The sequence below is a fragment of the Brachyhypopomus gauderio genome, unplaced genomic scaffold (assembly GCF_052324685.1).
Source record: "Brachyhypopomus gauderio isolate BG-103 unplaced genomic scaffold, BGAUD_0.2 sc863, whole genome shotgun sequence".
NCBI classification, from domain to species: Eukaryota; Metazoa; Chordata; class Actinopteri; order Gymnotiformes; family Hypopomidae; genus Brachyhypopomus; species Brachyhypopomus gauderio.
The window spans coordinates 1-18,222 of record NW_027507683.1 but is presented as its reverse complement, the minus strand read 5'-3'; the positions used below and the strand labels follow the sequence as shown (position 1 = coordinate 18,222).

General features: G+C 47.4%; 17 non-coding genes across 17 annotated transcripts; all 17 read right to left on the bottom strand.

Annotated features, from left to right (window-relative positions):
• Window positions 1-442: 442 nt before the first annotated feature.
• Window positions 443-561, bottom strand: LOC143508304 (5S ribosomal RNA). The gene has a single exon (XR_013129310.1). It is a non-coding gene; the product is annotated as a 5S ribosomal RNA (ribosomal RNA).
• A 969-nt stretch (window positions 562-1,530) lies between these two features.
• On the bottom strand, window positions 1,531-1,649 carry LOC143508303 (5S ribosomal RNA). The gene has a single exon (XR_013129309.1). It is a non-coding gene; the product is annotated as a 5S ribosomal RNA (ribosomal RNA).
• A 969-nt stretch (window positions 1,650-2,618) lies between these two features.
• On the bottom strand, window positions 2,619-2,737 carry LOC143508300 (5S ribosomal RNA). The gene has a single exon (XR_013129307.1). It is a non-coding gene; the product is annotated as a 5S ribosomal RNA (ribosomal RNA).
• Window positions 2,738-3,705: 968 nt separating this feature from the next.
• On the bottom strand, window positions 3,706-3,824 carry LOC143508299 (5S ribosomal RNA). The gene has a single exon (XR_013129306.1). It is a non-coding gene; the product is annotated as a 5S ribosomal RNA (ribosomal RNA).
• A 969-nt stretch (window positions 3,825-4,793) lies between these two features.
• On the bottom strand, window positions 4,794-4,912 carry LOC143508298 (5S ribosomal RNA). Its single transcript, XR_013129305.1, has one exon. It is a non-coding gene; the product is annotated as a 5S ribosomal RNA (ribosomal RNA).
• A 969-nt stretch (window positions 4,913-5,881) lies between these two features.
• LOC143508297 (5S ribosomal RNA) lies at window positions 5,882-6,000 on the bottom strand. The gene has a single exon (XR_013129304.1). It is a non-coding gene; the product is annotated as a 5S ribosomal RNA (ribosomal RNA).
• A 968-nt stretch (window positions 6,001-6,968) lies between these two features.
• Window positions 6,969-7,087, bottom strand: LOC143508296 (5S ribosomal RNA). The gene has a single exon (XR_013129303.1). It is a non-coding gene; the product is annotated as a 5S ribosomal RNA (ribosomal RNA).
• A 969-nt stretch (window positions 7,088-8,056) lies between these two features.
• On the bottom strand, window positions 8,057-8,175 carry LOC143508295 (5S ribosomal RNA). The gene has a single exon (XR_013129302.1). It is a non-coding gene; the product is annotated as a 5S ribosomal RNA (ribosomal RNA).
• A 969-nt stretch (window positions 8,176-9,144) lies between these two features.
• LOC143508294 (5S ribosomal RNA) lies at window positions 9,145-9,263 on the bottom strand. Its single transcript, XR_013129301.1, has one exon. It is a non-coding gene; the product is annotated as a 5S ribosomal RNA (ribosomal RNA).
• Window positions 9,264-10,232: 969 nt separating this feature from the next.
• LOC143508293 (5S ribosomal RNA) lies at window positions 10,233-10,351 on the bottom strand. The gene has a single exon (XR_013129300.1). It is a non-coding gene; the product is annotated as a 5S ribosomal RNA (ribosomal RNA).
• Window positions 10,352-11,320: 969 nt separating this feature from the next.
• LOC143508292 (5S ribosomal RNA) lies at window positions 11,321-11,439 on the bottom strand. The gene has a single exon (XR_013129299.1). It is a non-coding gene; the product is annotated as a 5S ribosomal RNA (ribosomal RNA).
• A 969-nt stretch (window positions 11,440-12,408) lies between these two features.
• Window positions 12,409-12,527, bottom strand: LOC143508291 (5S ribosomal RNA). Its single transcript, XR_013129298.1, has one exon. It is a non-coding gene; the product is annotated as a 5S ribosomal RNA (ribosomal RNA).
• Window positions 12,528-13,496: 969 nt separating this feature from the next.
• Window positions 13,497-13,615, bottom strand: LOC143508307 (5S ribosomal RNA). The gene has a single exon (XR_013129313.1). It is a non-coding gene; the product is annotated as a 5S ribosomal RNA (ribosomal RNA).
• A 969-nt stretch (window positions 13,616-14,584) lies between these two features.
• Window positions 14,585-14,703, bottom strand: LOC143508306 (5S ribosomal RNA). The gene has a single exon (XR_013129312.1). It is a non-coding gene; the product is annotated as a 5S ribosomal RNA (ribosomal RNA).
• Window positions 14,704-15,672: 969 nt separating this feature from the next.
• On the bottom strand, window positions 15,673-15,791 carry LOC143508305 (5S ribosomal RNA). Its single transcript, XR_013129311.1, has one exon. It is a non-coding gene; the product is annotated as a 5S ribosomal RNA (ribosomal RNA).
• A 970-nt stretch (window positions 15,792-16,761) lies between these two features.
• Window positions 16,762-16,880, bottom strand: LOC143508302 (5S ribosomal RNA). The gene has a single exon (XR_013129308.1). It is a non-coding gene; the product is annotated as a 5S ribosomal RNA (ribosomal RNA).
• Window positions 16,881-17,849: 969 nt separating this feature from the next.
• Window positions 17,850-17,968, bottom strand: LOC143508290 (5S ribosomal RNA). The gene has a single exon (XR_013129297.1). It is a non-coding gene; the product is annotated as a 5S ribosomal RNA (ribosomal RNA).
• Between the last annotated feature and the right edge of the window lie 254 nt (window positions 17,969-18,222).

Here is an 18,222-nt window from a genome sequence, read left to right as displayed (position 1 = left end):
CGGCACTTTCAAGGTCCATTTCAATATTTTCCAGCACGATAAACATAATTAAGTTAAATATTAATACATATACTCGAAATGATTTGAAATAATTCGCTTTACACCGCTCGCGCAGGGTCGCGCGAGGTGGGCGCGAGCGGAGTAGGCGTTTAAACTTTCGCGAACGTCGTTGCAGTGTTCTCCGAAAATGACGGAGCACGCCAGCTGTGCGCACGCGCAGTATTGCACAGTTCCAAGCCGGCGTTTTGACGTTTCCTCTTAGCTGGACGCACGTTTCTGCATGCTGGGGGGTTTTTGGCGGAGAGGAGAGGAGAGCAGGGGAGGGGGAGGGGGGGGGCAGATAGTAATAGAGAGGTAAGAATAATTTTAAAAAACCTGAGTGACAAATCGCAAGTAGACAGAAGGAGCAAAGATGAAAGTCAACACTTATGAGCAGAGAAAAAGCTTACAGCACCTGGTATTCCCAGGCGGTCTCCCATCCAAGTACTAACCAGGCCCGACCCTGCTTAGCTTCCGAGATCAGACGAGATCGGGCGTTCTCAGGGTGGTATGGCCGTAAGTGAGAGACGATGTTTAAAATGGCCCTTTTATACAAGACGCTCACAAAGTGATTATACAGAGGACAAACCTCTAAGTCGTTCACGAAATGATCTAATCGCGTCTTAGGAAATGCCTTTGCTGTTTTTCATTTGCCCTAACCTGTTACTTTCAGTAATGTGGCAAGTGCTTATTTAGCTGTGTAGCTGGATGACTGAGAGGAACTGAATTACTGCAAAAATCATATAAAGTTTTTTCTCTCTCGGAGGAATAATTATGCAACGTTTCTCTGCATGGGGCATTTATAGGTATACGGCTGTATGGCTAGGTGAACTATGGTGAGTTCCTTCAACAACATAAAGCCTGGTTTATACTTGACGCGCCGCGAGAGTCCGCGCGGCGAAAATGACGTAATCGCTGAGGCTCTGCCAGTGCGCGAGGTCGTGCACCTCTCGAATGTTGTAACTTCGCGCGCCGCGCTTCAGCGCGATCGACAAAGTCATGTTTGCAGGTTTCATACGCCTAAACAAGGTGGAATTAAAGCACTTGTACGGCACTTTCAAGGTCCATTTCAATATTTTCCAGCACGATAAACATAATTAAGTTAAATATTAATACATATACTCGAAATGATTTGAAATAATTCGCTTTACACCGCTCGCGCAGGGTCGCGCGAGGTGGGCGCGAGCGGAGTAGGCGTTTAAACTTTCGCGAACGTCGTTGCAGTGTTCTCCGAAAATGACGGAGCACGCCAGCTGTGCGCACGCGCAGTATTGCACAGTTCCAAGCCGGCGTTTTGACGTTTCCTCTTAGCTGGACGCACGTTTCTGCATGCTGGGGGGTTTTTGGCGGAGAGGAGAGGAGAGCAGGGGAGGGGGAGGGGGGGGGCAGATAGTAATAGAGAGGTAAGAATAATTTTAAAAAACCTGAGTGACAAATCGCAAGTAGACAGAAGGAGCAAAGATGAAAGTCAACACTTATGAGCAGAGAAAAAGCTTACAGCACCTGGTATTCCCAGGCGGTCTCCCATCCAAGTACTAACCAGGCCCGACCCTGCTTAGCTTCCGAGATCAGACGAGATCGGGCGTTCTCAGGGTGGTATGGCCGTAAGCGAGAGACGATGTTTAAAATGGCCCTTTTATACAAGACGCTCACAAAGTGATTATACAGAGGACAAACCTCTAAGTCGTTCACGAAATGATCTAATCGCGTCTTAGGAAATGCCTTTGCTGTTTTTCATTTGCCCTAACCTGTTACTTTCAGTAATGTGGCAAGTGCTTATTTAGCTGTGTAGCTGGATGACTGAGAGGAACTGAATTACTGCAAAAATCATATAAAGTTTTTTCTCTCTCGGAGGAATAATTATGCAACGTTTCTCTGCATGGGGCATTTATAGGTATACGGCTGTATGGCTAGGTGAACTATGGTGAGTTCCTTCAACAACATAAAGCCTGGTTTATACTTGACGCGCCGCGAGAGTCCGCGCGGCGAAAATGACGTAATCGCTGAGGCTCTGCCAGTGCGCGAGGTCGTGCACCTCTCGAATGTTGTAACTTCGCGCGCCGCGCTTCAGCGCGATCGACAAAGTCATGTTTGCAGGTTTCATACGCCTAAACAAGGTGGAATTAAAGCACTTGTACGGCACTTTCAAGGTCCATTTCAATATTTTCCAGCACGATAAACATAATTAAGTTAAATATTAATACATATACTCGAAATGATTTGAAATAATTCGCTTTACACCGCTCGCGCAGGGTCGCGCGAGGTGGGCGCGAGCGGAGTAGGCGTTTAAACTTTCGCGAACGTCGTTGCAGTGTTCTCCGAAAATGACGGAGCACGCCAGCTGTGCGCACGCGCAGTATTGCACAGTTCCAAGCCGGCGTTTTGACGTTTCCTCTTAGCTGGACGCACGTTTCTGCATGCTGGGGGGTTTTTGGCGGAGAGGAGAGGAGAGCAGGGGAGGGGGAGGGGGGGGGCAGATAGTAATAGAGAGGTAAGAATAATTTTAAAAAACCTGAGTGACAAATCGCAAGTAGACAGAAGGAGCAAAGATGAAAGTCAACACTTATGAGCAGAGAAAAAGCTTACAGCACCTGGTATTCCCAGGCGGTCTCCCATCCAAGTACTAACCAGGCCCGACCCTGCTTAGCTTCCGAGATCAGACGAGATCGGGCGTTCTCAGGGTGGTATGGCCGTAAGCGAGAGACGATGTTTAAAATGGCCCTTTTATACAAGACGCTCACAAAGTGATTATACAGAGGACAAACCTCTAAGTCGTTCACGAAATGATCTAATCGCGTCTTAGGAAATGCCTTTGCTGTTTTTCATTTGCCCTAACCTGTTACTTTCAGTAATGTGGCAAGTGCTTATTTAGCTGTGTAGCTGGATGACTGAGAGGAACTGAATTACTGCAAAAATCATATAAAGTTTTTTCTCTCTCGGAGGAATAATTATGCAACGTTTCTCTGCATGGGGCATTTATAGGTATACGGCTGTATGGCTAGGTGAACTATGGTGAGTTCCTTCAACAACATAAAGCCTGGTTTATACTTGACGCGCCGCGAGAGTCCGCGCGGCGAAAATGACGTAATCGCTGAGGCTCTGCCAGTGCGCGAGGTCGTGCACCTCTCGAATGTTGTAACTTCGCGCGCCGCGCTTCAGCGCGATCGACAAAGTCATGTTTGCAGGTTTCATACGCCTAAACAAGGTGGAATTAAAGCACTTGTACGGCACTTTCAAGGTCCATTTCAATATTTTCCAGCACGATAAACATAATTAAGTTAAATATTAATACATATACTCGAAATGATTTGAAATAATTCGCTTTACACCGCTCGCGCAGGGTCGCGCGAGGTGGGCGCGAGCGGAGTAGGCGTTTAAACTTTCGCGAACGTCGTTGCAGTGTTCTCCGAAAATGACGGAGCACGCCAGCTGTGCGCACGCGCAGTATTGCACAGTTCCAAGCCGGCGTTTTGACGTTTCCTCTTAGCTGGACGCACGTTTCTGCATGCTGGGGGGTTTTTGGCGGAGAGGAGAGGAGAGCAGGGGAGGGGGAGGGGGGGGCAGATAGTAATAGAGAGGTAAGAATAATTTTAAAAAACCTGAGTGACAAATCGCAAGTAGACAGAAGGAGCAAAGATGAAAGTCAACACTTATGAGCAGAGAAAAAGCTTACAGCACCTGGTATTCCCAGGCGGTCTCCCATCCAAGTACTAACCAGGCCCGACCCTGCTTAGCTTCCGAGATCAGACGAGATCGGGCGTTCTCAGGGTGGTATGGCCGTAAGCGAGAGACGATGTTTAAAATGGCCCTTTTATACAAGACGCTCACAAAGTGATTATACAGAGGACAAACCTCTAAGTCGTTCACGAAATGATCTAATCGCGTCTTAGGAAATGCCTTTGCTGTTTTTCATTTGCCCTAACCTGTTACTTTCAGTAATGTGGCAAGTGCTTATTTAGCTGTGTAGCTGGATGACTGAGAGGAACTGAATTACTGCAAAAATCATATAAAGTTTTTTCTCTCTCGGAGGAATAATTATGCAACGTTTCTCTGCATGGGGCATTTATAGGTATACGGCTGTATGGCTAGGTGAACTATGGTGAGTTCCTTCAACAACATAAAGCCTGGTTTATACTTGACGCGCCGCGAGAGTCCGCGCGGCGAAAATGACGTAATCGCTGAGGCTCTGCCAGTGCGCGAGGTCGTGCACCTCTCGAATGTTGTAACTTCGCGCGCCGCGCTTCAGCGCGATCGACAAAGTCATGTTTGCAGGTTTCATACGCCTAAACAAGGTGGAATTAAAGCACTTGTACGGCACTTTCAAGGTCCATTTCAATATTTTCCAGCACGATAAACATAATTAAGTTAAATATTAATACATATACTCGAAATGATTTGAAATAATTCGCTTTACACCGCTCGCGCAGGGTCGCGCGAGGTGGGCGCGAGCGGAGTAGGCGTTTAAACTTTCGCGAACGTCGTTGCAGTGTTCTCCGAAAATGACGGAGCACGCCAGCTGTGCGCACGCGCAGTATTGCACAGTTCCAAGCCGGCGTTTTGACGTTTCCTCTTAGCTGGACGCACGTTTCTGCATGCTGGGGGGTTTTTGGCGGAGAGGAGAGGAGAGCAGGGGAGGGGGAGGGGGGGGGCAGATAGTAATAGAGAGGTAAGAATAATTTTAAAAAACCTGAGTGACAAATCGCAAGTAGACAGAAGGAGCAAAGATGAAAGTCAACACTTATGAGCAGAGAAAAAGCTTACAGCACCTGGTATTCCCAGGCGGTCTCCCATCCAAGTACTAACCAGGCCCGACCCTGCTTAGCTTCCGAGATCAGACGAGATCGGGCGTTCTCAGGGTGGTATGGCCGTAAGCGAGAGACGATGTTTAAAATGGCCCTTTTATACAAGACGCTCACAAAGTGATTATACAGAGGACAAACCTCTAAGTCGTTCACGAAATGATCTAATCGCGTCTTAGGAAATGCCTTTGCTGTTTTTCATTTGCCCTAACCTGTTACTTTCAGTAATGTGGCAAGTGCTTATTTAGCTGTGTAGCTGGATGACTGAGAGGAACTGAATTACTGCAAAAATCATATAAAGTTTTTTCTCTCTCGGAGGAATAATTATGCAACGTTTCTCTGCATGGGGCATTTATAGGTATACGGCTGTATGGCTAGGTGAACTATGGTGAGTTCCTTCAACAACATAAAGCCTGGTTTATACTTGACGCGCCGCGAGAGTCCGCGCGGCGAAAATGACGTAATCGCTGAGGCTCTGCCAGTGCGCGAGGTCGTGCACCTCTCGAATGTTGTAACTTCGCGCGCCGCGCTTCAGCGCGATCGACAAAGTCATGTTTGCAGGTTTCATACGCCTAAACAAGGTGGAATTAAAGCACTTGTACGGCACTTTCAAGGTCCATTTCAATATTTTCCAGCACGATAAACATAATTAAGTTAAATATTAATACATATACTCGAAATGATTTGAAATAATTCGCTTTACACCGCTCGCGCAGGGTCGCGCGAGGTGGGCGCGAGCGGAGTAGGCGTTTAAACTTTCGCGAACGTCGTTGCAGTGTTCTCCGAAAATGACGGAGCACGCCAGCTGTGCGCACGCGCAGTATTGCACAGTTCCAAGCCGGCGTTTTGACGTTTCCTCTTAGCTGGACGCACGTTTCTGCATGCTGGGGGGTTTTTGGCGGAGAGGAGAGGAGAGCAGGGGAGGGGGAGGGGGGGGGCAGATAGTAATAGAGAGGTAAGAATAATTTTAAAAAACCTGAGTGACAAATCGCAAGTAGACAGAAGGAGCAAAGATGAAAGTCAACACTTATGAGCAGAGAAAAAGCTTACAGCACCTGGTATTCCCAGGCGGTCTCCCATCCAAGTACTAACCAGGCCCGACCCTGCTTAGCTTCCGAGATCAGACGAGATCGGGCGTTCTCAGGGTGGTATGGCCGTAAGCGAGAGACGATGTTTAAAATGGCCCTTTTATACAAGACGCTCACAAAGTGATTATACAGAGGACAAACCTCTAAGTCGTTCACGAAATGATCTAATCGCGTCTTAGGAAATGCCTTTGCTGTTTTTCATTTGCCCTAACCTGTTACTTTCAGTAATGTGGCAAGTGCTTATTTAGCTGTGTAGCTGGATGACTGAGAGGAACTGAATTACTGCAAAAATCATATAAAGTTTTTTCTCTCTCGGAGGAATAATTATGCAACGTTTCTCTGCATGGGGCATTTATAGGTATACGGCTGTATGGCTAGGTGAACTATGGTGAGTTCCTTCAACAACATAAAGCCTGGTTTATACTTGACGCGCCGCGAGAGTCCGCGCGGCGAAAATGACGTAATCGCTGAGGCTCTGCCAGTGCGCGAGGTCGTGCACCTCTCGAATGTTGTAACTTCGCGCGCCGCGCTTCAGCGCGATCGACAAAGTCATGTTTGCAGGTTTCATACGCCTAAACAAGGTGGAATTAAAGCACTTGTACGGCACTTTCAAGGTCCATTTCAATATTTTCCAGCACGATAAACATAATTAAGTTAAATATTAATACATATACTCGAAATGATTTGAAATAATTCGCTTTACACCGCTCGCGCAGGGTCGCGCGAGGTGGGCGCGAGCGGAGTAGGCGTTTAAACTTTCGCGAACGTCGTTGCAGTGTTCTCCGAAAATGACGGAGCACGCCAGCTGTGCGCACGCGCAGTATTGCACAGTTCCAAGCCGGCGTTTTGACGTTTCCTCTTAGCTGGACGCACGTTTCTGCATGCTGGGGGGTTTTTGGCGGAGAGGAGAGGAGAGCAGGGGAGGGGGAGGGGGGGGCAGATAGTAATAGAGAGGTAAGAATAATTTTAAAAAACCTGAGTGACAAATCGCAAGTAGACAGAAGGAGCAAAGATGAAAGTCAACACTTATGAGCAGAGAAAAAGCTTACAGCACCTGGTATTCCCAGGCGGTCTCCCATCCAAGTACTAACCAGGCCCGACCCTGCTTAGCTTCCGAGATCAGACGAGATCGGGCGTTCTCAGGGTGGTATGGCCGTAAGCGAGAGACGATGTTTAAAATGGCCCTTTTATACAAGACGCTCACAAAGTGATTATACAGAGGACAAACCTCTAAGTCGTTCACGAAATGATCTAATCGCGTCTTAGGAAATGCCTTTGCTGTTTTTCATTTGCCCTAACCTGTTACTTTCAGTAATGTGGCAAGTGCTTATTTAGCTGTGTAGCTGGATGACTGAGAGGAACTGAATTACTGCAAAAATCATATAAAGTTTTTTCTCTCTCGGAGGAATAATTATGCAACGTTTCTCTGCATGGGGCATTTATAGGTATACGGCTGTATGGCTAGGTGAACTATGGTGAGTTCCTTCAACAACATAAAGCCTGGTTTATACTTGACGCGCCGCGAGAGTCCGCGCGGCGAAAATGACGTAATCGCTGAGGCTCTGCCAGTGCGCGAGGTCGTGCACCTCTCGAATGTTGTAACTTCGCGCGCCGCGCTTCAGCGCGATCGACAAAGTCATGTTTGCAGGTTTCATACGCCTAAACAAGGTGGAATTAAAGCACTTGTACGGCACTTTCAAGGTCCATTTCAATATTTTCCAGCACGATAAACATAATTAAGTTAAATATTAATACATATACTCGAAATGATTTGAAATAATTCGCTTTACACCGCTCGCGCAGGGTCGCGCGAGGTGGGCGCGAGCGGAGTAGGCGTTTAAACTTTCGCGAACGTCGTTGCAGTGTTCTCCGAAAATGACGGAGCACGCCAGCTGTGCGCACGCGCAGTATTGCACAGTTCCAAGCCGGCGTTTTGACGTTTCCTCTTAGCTGGACGCACGTTTCTGCATGCTGGGGGGTTTTTGGCGGAGAGGAGAGGAGAGCAGGGGAGGGGGAGGGGGGGGGCAGATAGTAATAGAGAGGTAAGAATAATTTTAAAAAACCTGAGTGACAAATCGCAAGTAGACAGAAGGAGCAAAGATGAAAGTCAACACTTATGAGCAGAGAAAAAGCTTACAGCACCTGGTATTCCCAGGCGGTCTCCCATCCAAGTACTAACCAGGCCCGACCCTGCTTAGCTTCCGAGATCAGACGAGATCGGGCGTTCTCAGGGTGGTATGGCCGTAAGCGAGAGACGATGTTTAAAATGGCCCTTTTATACAAGACGCTCACAAAGTGATTATACAGAGGACAAACCTCTAAGTCGTTCACGAAATGATCTAATCGCGTCTTAGGAAATGCCTTTGCTGTTTTTCATTTGCCCTAACCTGTTACTTTCAGTAATGTGGCAAGTGCTTATTTAGCTGTGTAGCTGGATGACTGAGAGGAACTGAATTACTGCAAAAATCATATAAAGTTTTTTCTCTCTCGGAGGAATAATTATGCAACGTTTCTCTGCATGGGGCATTTATAGGTATACGGCTGTATGGCTAGGTGAACTATGGTGAGTTCCTTCAACAACATAAAGCCTGGTTTATACTTGACGCGCCGCGAGAGTCCGCGCGGCGAAAATGACGTAATCGCTGAGGCTCTGCCAGTGCGCGAGGTCGTGCACCTCTCGAATGTTGTAACTTCGCGCGCCGCGCTTCAGCGCGATCGACAAAGTCATGTTTGCAGGTTTCATACGCCTAAACAAGGTGGAATTAAAGCACTTGTACGGCACTTTCAAGGTCCATTTCAATATTTTCCAGCACGATAAACATAATTAAGTTAAATATTAATACATATACTCGAAATGATTTGAAATAATTCGCTTTACACCGCTCGCGCAGGGTCGCGCGAGGTGGGCGCGAGCGGAGTAGGCGTTTAAACTTTCGCGAACGTCGTTGCAGTGTTCTCCGAAAATGACGGAGCACGCCAGCTGTGCGCACGCGCAGTATTGCACAGTTCCAAGCCGGCGTTTTGACGTTTCCTCTTAGCTGGACGCACGTTTCTGCATGCTGGGGGGTTTTTGGCGGAGAGGAGAGGAGAGCAGGGGAGGGGGAGGGGGGGGGCAGATAGTAATAGAGAGGTAAGAATAATTTTAAAAAACCTGAGTGACAAATCGCAAGTAGACAGAAGGAGCAAAGATGAAAGTCAACACTTATGAGCAGAGAAAAAGCTTACAGCACCTGGTATTCCCAGGCGGTCTCCCATCCAAGTACTAACCAGGCCCGACCCTGCTTAGCTTCCGAGATCAGACGAGATCGGGCGTTCTCAGGGTGGTATGGCCGTAAGCGAGAGACGATGTTTAAAATGGCCCTTTTATACAAGACGCTCACAAAGTGATTATACAGAGGACAAACCTCTAAGTCGTTCACGAAATGATCTAATCGCGTCTTAGGAAATGCCTTTGCTGTTTTTCATTTGCCCTAACCTGTTACTTTCAGTAATGTGGCAAGTGCTTATTTAGCTGTGTAGCTGGATGACTGAGAGGAACTGAATTACTGCAAAAATCATATAAAGTTTTTTCTCTCTCGGAGGAATAATTATGCAACGTTTCTCTGCATGGGGCATTTATAGGTATACGGCTGTATGGCTAGGTGAACTATGGTGAGTTCCTTCAACAACATAAAGCCTGGTTTATACTTGACGCGCCGCGAGAGTCCGCGCGGCGAAAATGACGTAATCGCTGAGGCTCTGCCAGTGCGCGAGGTCGTGCACCTCTCGAATGTTGTAACTTCGCGCGCCGCGCTTCAGCGCGATCGACAAAGTCATGTTTGCAGGTTTCATACGCCTAAACAAGGTGGAATTAAAGCACTTGTACGGCACTTTCAAGGTCCATTTCAATATTTTCCAGCACGATAAACATAATTAAGTTAAATATTAATACATATACTCGAAATGATTTGAAATAATTCGCTTTACACCGCTCGCGCAGGGTCGCGCGAGGTGGGCGCGAGCGGAGTAGGCGTTTAAACTTTCGCGAACGTCGTTGCAGTGTTCTCCGAAAATGACGGAGCACGCCAGCTGTGCGCACGCGCAGTATTGCACAGTTCCAAGCCGGCGTTTTGACGTTTCCTCTTAGCTGGACGCACGTTTCTGCATGCTGGGGGGTTTTTGGCGGAGAGGAGAGGAGAGCAGGGGAGGGGGAGGGGGGGGGCAGATAGTAATAGAGAGGTAAGAATAATTTTAAAAAACCTGAGTGACAAATCGCAAGTAGACAGAAGGAGCAAAGATGAAAGTCAACACTTATGAGCAGAGAAAAAGCTTACAGCACCTGGTATTCCCAGGCGGTCTCCCATCCAAGTACTAACCAGGCCCGACCCTGCTTAGCTTCCGAGATCAGACGAGATCGGGCGTTCTCAGGGTGGTATGGCCGTAAGCGAGAGACGATGTTTAAAATGGCCCTTTTATACAAGACGCTCACAAAGTGATTATACAGAGGACAAACCTCTAAGTCGTTCACGAAATGATCTAATCGCGTCTTAGGAAATGCCTTTGCTGTTTTTCATTTGCCCTAACCTGTTACTTTCAGTAATGTGGCAAGTGCTTATTTAGCTGTGTAGCTGGATGACTGAGAGGAACTGAATTACTGCAAAAATCATATAAAGTTTTTTCTCTCTCGGAGGAATAATTATGCAACGTTTCTCTGCATGGGGCATTTATAGGTATACGGCTGTATGGCTAGGTGAACTATGGTGAGTTCCTTCAACAACATAAAGCCTGGTTTATACTTGACGCGCCGCGAGAGTCCGCGCGGCGAAAATGACGTAATCGCTGAGGCTCTGCCAGTGCGCGAGGTCGTGCACCTCTCGAATGTTGTAACTTCGCGCGCCGCGCTTCAGCGCGATCGACAAAGTCATGTTTGCAGGTTTCATACGCCTAAACAAGGTGGAATTAAAGCACTTGTACGGCACTTTCAAGGTCCATTTCAATATTTTCCAGCACGATAAACATAATTAAGTTAAATATTAATACATATACTCGAAATGATTTGAAATAATTCGCTTTACACCGCTCGCGCAGGGTCGCGCGAGGTGGGCGCGAGCGGAGTAGGCGTTTAAACTTTCGCGAACGTCGTTGCAGTGTTCTCCGAAAATGACGGAGCACGCCAGCTGTGCGCACGCGCAGTATTGCACAGTTCCAAGCCGGCGTTTTGACGTTTCCTCTTAGCTGGACGCACGTTTCTGCATGCTGGGGGGTTTTTGGCGGAGAGGAGAGGAGAGCAGGGGAGGGGGAGGGGGGGGGCAGATAGTAATAGAGAGGTAAGAATAATTTTAAAAAACCTGAGTGACAAATCGCAAGTAGACAGAAGGAGCAAAGATGAAAGTCAACACTTATGAGCAGAGAAAAAGCTTACAGCACCTGGTATTCCCAGGCGGTCTCCCATCCAAGTACTAACCAGGCCCGACCCTGCTTAGCTTCCGAGATCAGACGAGATCGGGCGTTCTCAGGGTGGTATGGCCGTAAGCGAGAGACGATGTTTAAAATGGCCCTTTTATACAAGACGCTCACAAAGTGATTATACAGAGGACAAACCTCTAAGTCGTTCACGAAATGATCTAATCGCGTCTTAGGAAATGCCTTTGCTGTTTTTCATTTGCCCTAACCTGTTACTTTCAGTAATGTGGCAAGTGCTTATTTAGCTGTGTAGCTGGATGACTGAGAGGAACTGAATTACTGCAAAAATCATATAAAGTTTTTTCTCTCTCGGAGGAATAATTATGCAACGTTTCTCTGCATGGGGCATTTATAGGTATACGGCTGTATGGCTAGGTGAACTATGGTGAGTTCCTTCAACAACATAAAGCCTGGTTTATACTTGACGCGCCGCGAGAGTCCGCGCGGCGAAAATGACGTAATCGCTGAGGCTCTGCCAGTGCGCGAGGTCGTGCACCTCTCGAATGTTGTAACTTCGCGCGCCGCGCTTCAGCGCGATCGACAAAGTCATGTTTGCAGGTTTCATACGCCTAAACAAGGTGGAATTAAAGCACTTGTACGGCACTTTCAAGGTCCATTTCAATATTTTCCAGCACGATAAACATAATTAAGTTAAATATTAATACATATACTCGAAATGATTTGAAATAATTCGCTTTACACCGCTCGCGCAGGGTCGCGCGAGGTGGGCGCGAGCGGAGTAGGCGTTTAAACTTTCGCGAACGTCGTTGCAGTGTTCTCCGAAAATGACGGAGCACGCCAGCTGTGCGCACGCGCAGTATTGCACAGTTCCAAGCCGGCGTTTTGACGTTTCCTCTTAGCTGGACGCACGTTTCTGCATGCTGGGGGGTTTTTGGCGGAGAGGAGAGGAGAGCAGGGGAGGGGGAGGGGGGGGGCAGATAGTAATAGAGAGGTAAGAATAATTTTAAAAAACCTGAGTGACAAATCGCAAGTAGACAGAAGGAGCAAAGATGAAAGTCAACACTTATGAGCAGAGAAAAAGCTTACAGCACCTGGTATTCCCAGGCGGTCTCCCATCCAAGTACTAACCAGGCCCGACCCTGCTTAGCTTCCGAGATCAGACGAGATCGGGCGTTCTCAGGGTGGTATGGCCGTAAGCGAGAGACGATGTTTAAAATGGCCCTTTTATACAAGACGCTCACAAAGTGATTATACAGAGGACAAACCTCTAAGTCGTTCACGAAATGATCTAATCGCGTCTTAGGAAATGCCTTTGCTGTTTTTCATTTGCCCTAACCTGTTACTTTCAGTAATGTGGCAAGTGCTTATTTAGCTGTGTAGCTGGATGACTGAGAGGAACTGAATTACTGCAAAAATCATATAAAGTTTTTTCTCTCTCGGAGGAATAATTATGCAACGTTTCTCTGCATGGGGCATTTATAGGTATACGGCTGTATGGCTAGGTGAACTATGGTGAGTTCCTTCAACAACATAAAGCCTGGTTTATACTTGACGCGCCGCGAGAGTCCGCGCGGCGAAAATGACGTAATCGCTGAGGCTCTGCCAGTGCGCGAGGTCGTGCACCTCTCGAATGTTGTAACTTCGCGCGCCGCGCTTCAGCGCGATCGACAAAGTCATGTTTGCAGGTTTCATACGCCTAAACAAGGTGGAATTAAAGCACTTGTACGGCACTTTCAAGGTCCATTTCAATATTTTCCAGCACGATAAACATAATTAAGTTAAATATTAATACATATACTCGAAATGATTTGAAATAATTCGCTTTACACCGCTCGCGCAGGGTCGCGCGAGGTGGGCGCGAGCGGAGTAGGCGTTTAAACTTTCGCGAACGTCGTTGCAGTGTTCTCCGAAAATGACGGAGCACGCCAGCTGTGCGCACGCGCAGTATTGCACAGTTCCAAGCCGGCGTTTTGACGTTTCCTCTTAGCTGGACGCACGTTTCTGCATGCTGGGGGGTTTTTGGCGGAGAGGAGAGGAGAGCAGGGGAGGGGGAGGGGGGGGGCAGATAGTAATAGAGAGGTAAGAATAATTTTAAAAAACCTGAGTGACAAATCGCAAGTAGACAGAAGGAGCAAAGATGAAAGTCAACACTTATGAGCAGAGAAAAAGCTTACAGCACCTGGTATTCCCAGGCGGTCTCCCATCCAAGTACTAACCAGGCCCGACCCTGCTTAGCTTCCGAGATCAGACGAGATCGGGCGTTCTCAGGGTGGTATGGCCGTAAGCGAGAGACGATGTTTAAAATGGCCCTTTTATACAAGACGCTCACAAAGTGATTATACAGAGGACAAACCTCTAAGTCGTTCACGAAATGATCTAATCGCGTCTTAGGAAATGCCTTTGCTGTTTTTCATTTGCCCTAACCTGTTACTTTCAGTAATGTGGCAAGTGCTTATTTAGCTGTGTAGCTGGATGACTGAGAGGAACTGAATTACTGCAAAAATCATATAAAGTTTTTTCTCTCTCGGAGGAATAATTATGCAACGTTTCTCTGCATGGGGCATTTATAGGTATACGGCTGTATGGCTAGGTGAACTATGGTGAGTTCCTTCAACAACATAAAGCCTGGTTTATACTTGACGCGCCGCGAGAGTCCGCGCGGCGAAAATGACGTAATCGCTGAGGCTCTGCCAGTGCGCGAGGTCGTGCACCTCTCGAATGTTGTAACTTCGCGCGCCGCGCTTCAGCGCGATCGACAAAGTCATGTTTGCAGGTTTCATACGCCTAAACAAGGTGGAATTAAAGCACTTGTACGGCACTTTCAAGGTCCATTTCAATATTTTCCAGCACGATAAACATAATTAAGTTAAATATTAATACATATACTCGAAATGATTTGAAATAATTCGCTTTACACCGCTCGCGCAGGGTCGCGCGAGGTGGGCGCGAGCGGAGTAGGCGTTTAAACTTTCGCGAACGTCGTTGCAGTGTTCTCCGAAAATGACGGAGCACGCCAGCTGTGCGCACGCGCAGTATTGCACAGTTCCAAGCCGGCGTTTTGACGTTTCCTCTTAGCTGGACGCACGTTTCTGCATGCTGGGGGGTTTTTGGCGGAGAGGAGAGGAGAGCAGGGGAGGGGGAGGGGGGGGGCAGATAGTAATAGAGAGGTAAGAATAATTTTAAAAAACCTGAGTGACAAATCGCAAGTAGACAGAAGGAGCAAAGATGAAAGTCAACACTTATGAGCAGAGAAAAAGCTTACAGCACCTGGTATTCCCAGGCGGTCTCCCATCCAAGTACTAACCAGGCCCGACCCTGCTTAGCTTCCGAGATCAGACGAGATCGGGCGTTCTCAGGGTGGTATGGCCGTAAGCGAGAGACGATGTTTAAAATGGCCCTTTTATACAAGACGCTCACAAAGTGATTATACAGAGGACAAACCTCTAAGTCGTTCACGAAATGATCTAATCGCGTCTTAGGAAATGCCTTTGCTGTTTTTCATTTGCCCTAACCTGTTACTTTCAGTAATGTGGCAAGTGCTTATTTAGCTGTGTAGCTGGATGACTGAGAGGAACTGAATTACTGCAAAAATCATATAAAGTTTTTTCTCTCTCGGAGGAATAATTATGCAACGTTTCTCTGCATGGGGCATTTATAGGTATACGGCTGTATGGCTAGGTGAACTATGGTGAGTTCCTTCAACAACATAAAGCCTGGTTTATACTTGACGCGCCGCGAGAGTCCGCGCGGCGAAAATGACGTAATCGCTGAGGCTCTGCCAGTGCGCGAGGTCGTGCACCTCTCGAATGTTGTAACTTCGCGCGCCGCGCTTCAGCGCGATCGACAAAGTCATGTTTGCAGGTTTCATACGCCTAAACAAGGTGGAATTAAAGCACTTGTACGGCACTTTCAAGGTCCATTTCAATATTTTCCAGCACGATAAACATAATTAAGTTAAATATTAATACATATACTCGAAATGATTTGAAATAATTCGCTTTACACCGCTCGCGCAGGGTCGCGCGAGGTGGGCGCGAGCGGAGTAGGCGTTTAAACTTTCGCGAACGTCGTTGCAGTGTTCTCCGAAAATGACGGAGCACGCCAGCTGTGCGCACGCGCAGTATTGCACAGTTCCAAGCCGGCGTTTTGACGTTTCCTCTTAGCTGGACGCACGTTTCTGCATGCTGGGGGGTTTTTGGCGGAGAGGAGAGGAGAGCAGGGGAGGGGGAGGGGGGGGGCAGATAGTAATAGAGAGGTAAGAATAATTTTAAAAAACCTGAGTGACAAATCGCAAGTAGACAGAAGGAGCAAAGATGAAAGTCAACACTTATGAGCAGAGAAAAAGCTTACAGCACCTGGTATTCCCAGGCGGTCTCCCATCCAAGTACTAACCAGGCCCGACCCTGCTTAGCTTCCGAGATCAGACGAGATCGGGCGTTCTCAGGGTGGTATGGCCGTAAGCGAGAGACGATGTTTAAAATGGCCCTTTTATACAAGACGCTCACAAAGTGATTATACAGAGGACAAACCTCTAAGTCGTTCACGAAATGATCTAATCGCGTCTTAGGAAATGCCTTTGCTGTTTTTCATTTGCCCTAACCTGTTACTTTCAGTAATGTGGCAAGTGCTTATTTAGCTGTGTAGCTGGATGACTGAGAGGAACTGAATTACTGCAAAAATCATATAAAGTTTTTTCTCTCTCGGAGGAATAATTATGCAACGTTTCTCTGCATGGGGCATTTATAGGTATACGGCTGTATGGCTAGGTGAACTATGGTGAGTTCCTTCAACAACATAAAGCCTGGTTTATACTTGACGCGCCGCGAGAGTCCGCGCGGCGAAAATGACGTAATCGCTGAGGCTCTGCCAGTGCGCGAGGTCGTGCACCTCTCGAATGTTGTAACTTCGCGCGCCGCGCTTCAGCGCGATCGACAAAGTCATGTTTGCAGGTTTCATACGCCTAAACAAGGTGGAATTAAAGCACTTGTACGGCACTTTCAAGGTCCATTTCAATATTTTCCAGCACGATAAACATAATTAAGTTAAATATTAATACATATACTCGAAATGATTTGAAATAATTCGCTTTACACCGCTCGCGCAGGGTCGCGCGAGGTGGGCGCGAGCGGAGTAGGCGTTTAAACTTTCGCGAACGTCGTTGCAGTGTTCTCCGAAAATGACGGAGCACGCCAGCTGTGCGCTACGCGCAGTATTGCACAGTTCCAAGCCGGCGTTTTGACGTTTCCTCTTAGCTGGACGCACGTTTCTGCATGCTGGGGGGTTTTTGGCGGAGAGGAGAGGAGAGCAGGGGAGGGGGAGGGGGGGGGCAGATAGTAATAGAGAGGTAAGAATAATTTTAAAAAACCTGAGTGACAAATCGCAAGTAGACAGAAGGAGCAAAGATGAAAGTCAACACTTATGAGCAGAGAAAAAGCTTACAGCACCTGGTATTCCCAGGCGGTCTCCCATCCAAGTACTAACCAGGCCCGACCCTGCTTAGCTTCCGAGATCAGACGAGATCGGGCGTTCTCAGGGTGGTATGGCCGTAAGCGAGAGACGATGTTTAAAATGGCCCTTTTATACAAGACGCTCACAAAGTGATTATACAGAGGACAAACCTCTAAGTCGTTCACGAAATGATCTAATCGCGTCTTAGGAAATGCCTTTGCTGTTTTTCATTTGCCCTAACCTGTTACTTTCAGTAATGTGGCAAGTGCTTATTTAGCTGTGTAGCTGGATGACTGAGAGGAACTGAATTACTGCAAAAATCATATAAAGTTTTTTCTCTCTCGGAGGAATAATTATGCAACGTTTCTCTGCATGGGGCATTTATAGGTATACGGCTGTATGGCTAGGTGAACTATGGTGAGTTCCTTCAACAACATAAAGCCTGGTTTATACTTGACGCGCCGCGAGAGTCCGCGCGGCGAAAATGACGTAATCGCTGAGGCTCTGCCAGTGCGCGAGGTCGTGCACCTCTCGAATGTTGTAACTTCGCGCGCCGCGCTTCAGCGCGATCGACAAAGTCATGTTTGCAGGTTTCATACGCCTAAACAAGGTGGAATTAAAGCACTTGTACGGCACTTTCAAGGTCCATTTCAATATTTTCCAGCACGATAAACATAATTAAGTTAAATATTAATACATATACTCGAAATGATTTGAAATAATTCGCTTTACACCGCTCGCGCAGGGTCGCGCGAGGTGGGCGCGAGCGGAGTAGGCGTTTAAACTTTCGCGAACGTCGTTGCAGTGTTCTCCGAAAATGACGGAGCACGCCAGCTGTGCGCACGCGCAGTATTGCACAGTTCCAAGCCGGCGTTTTGACGTTTCCTCTTAGCTGGACGCACGTTTCTGCATGCTGGGGGGTTTTTGGCGGAGAGGAGAGGAGAGCAGGGGAGGGGGAGGGGGGGGGCAGATAGTAATAGAGAGGTAAGAATAATTTTAAAAAACCTGAGTGACAAATCGCAAGTAGACAGAAGGAGCAAAGATGAAAGTCAACACTTATGAGCAGAGAAAAAGCTTACAGCACCTGGTATTCCCAGGCGGTCTCCCATCCAAGTACTAACCAGGCCCGACCCTGCTTAGCTTCCGAGATCAGACGAGATCGGGCGTTCTCAGGGTGGTATGGCCGTAAGCGAGAGACGATGTTTAAAATGGCCCTTTTATACAAGACGCTCACAAAGTGATTATACAGAGGACAAACCTCTAAGTCGTTCACGAAATGATCTAATCGCGTCTTAGGAAATGCCTTTGCTGTTTTTCATTTGCCCTAACCTGTTACTTTCAGTAATGTGGCAAGTGCTTATTTAGCTGTGTAGCTGGATGACTGAGAGGAACTGAATTACTGCAAAAATCATATAAAGTTTTTTCTCTCTCGGAGGAATAATTAT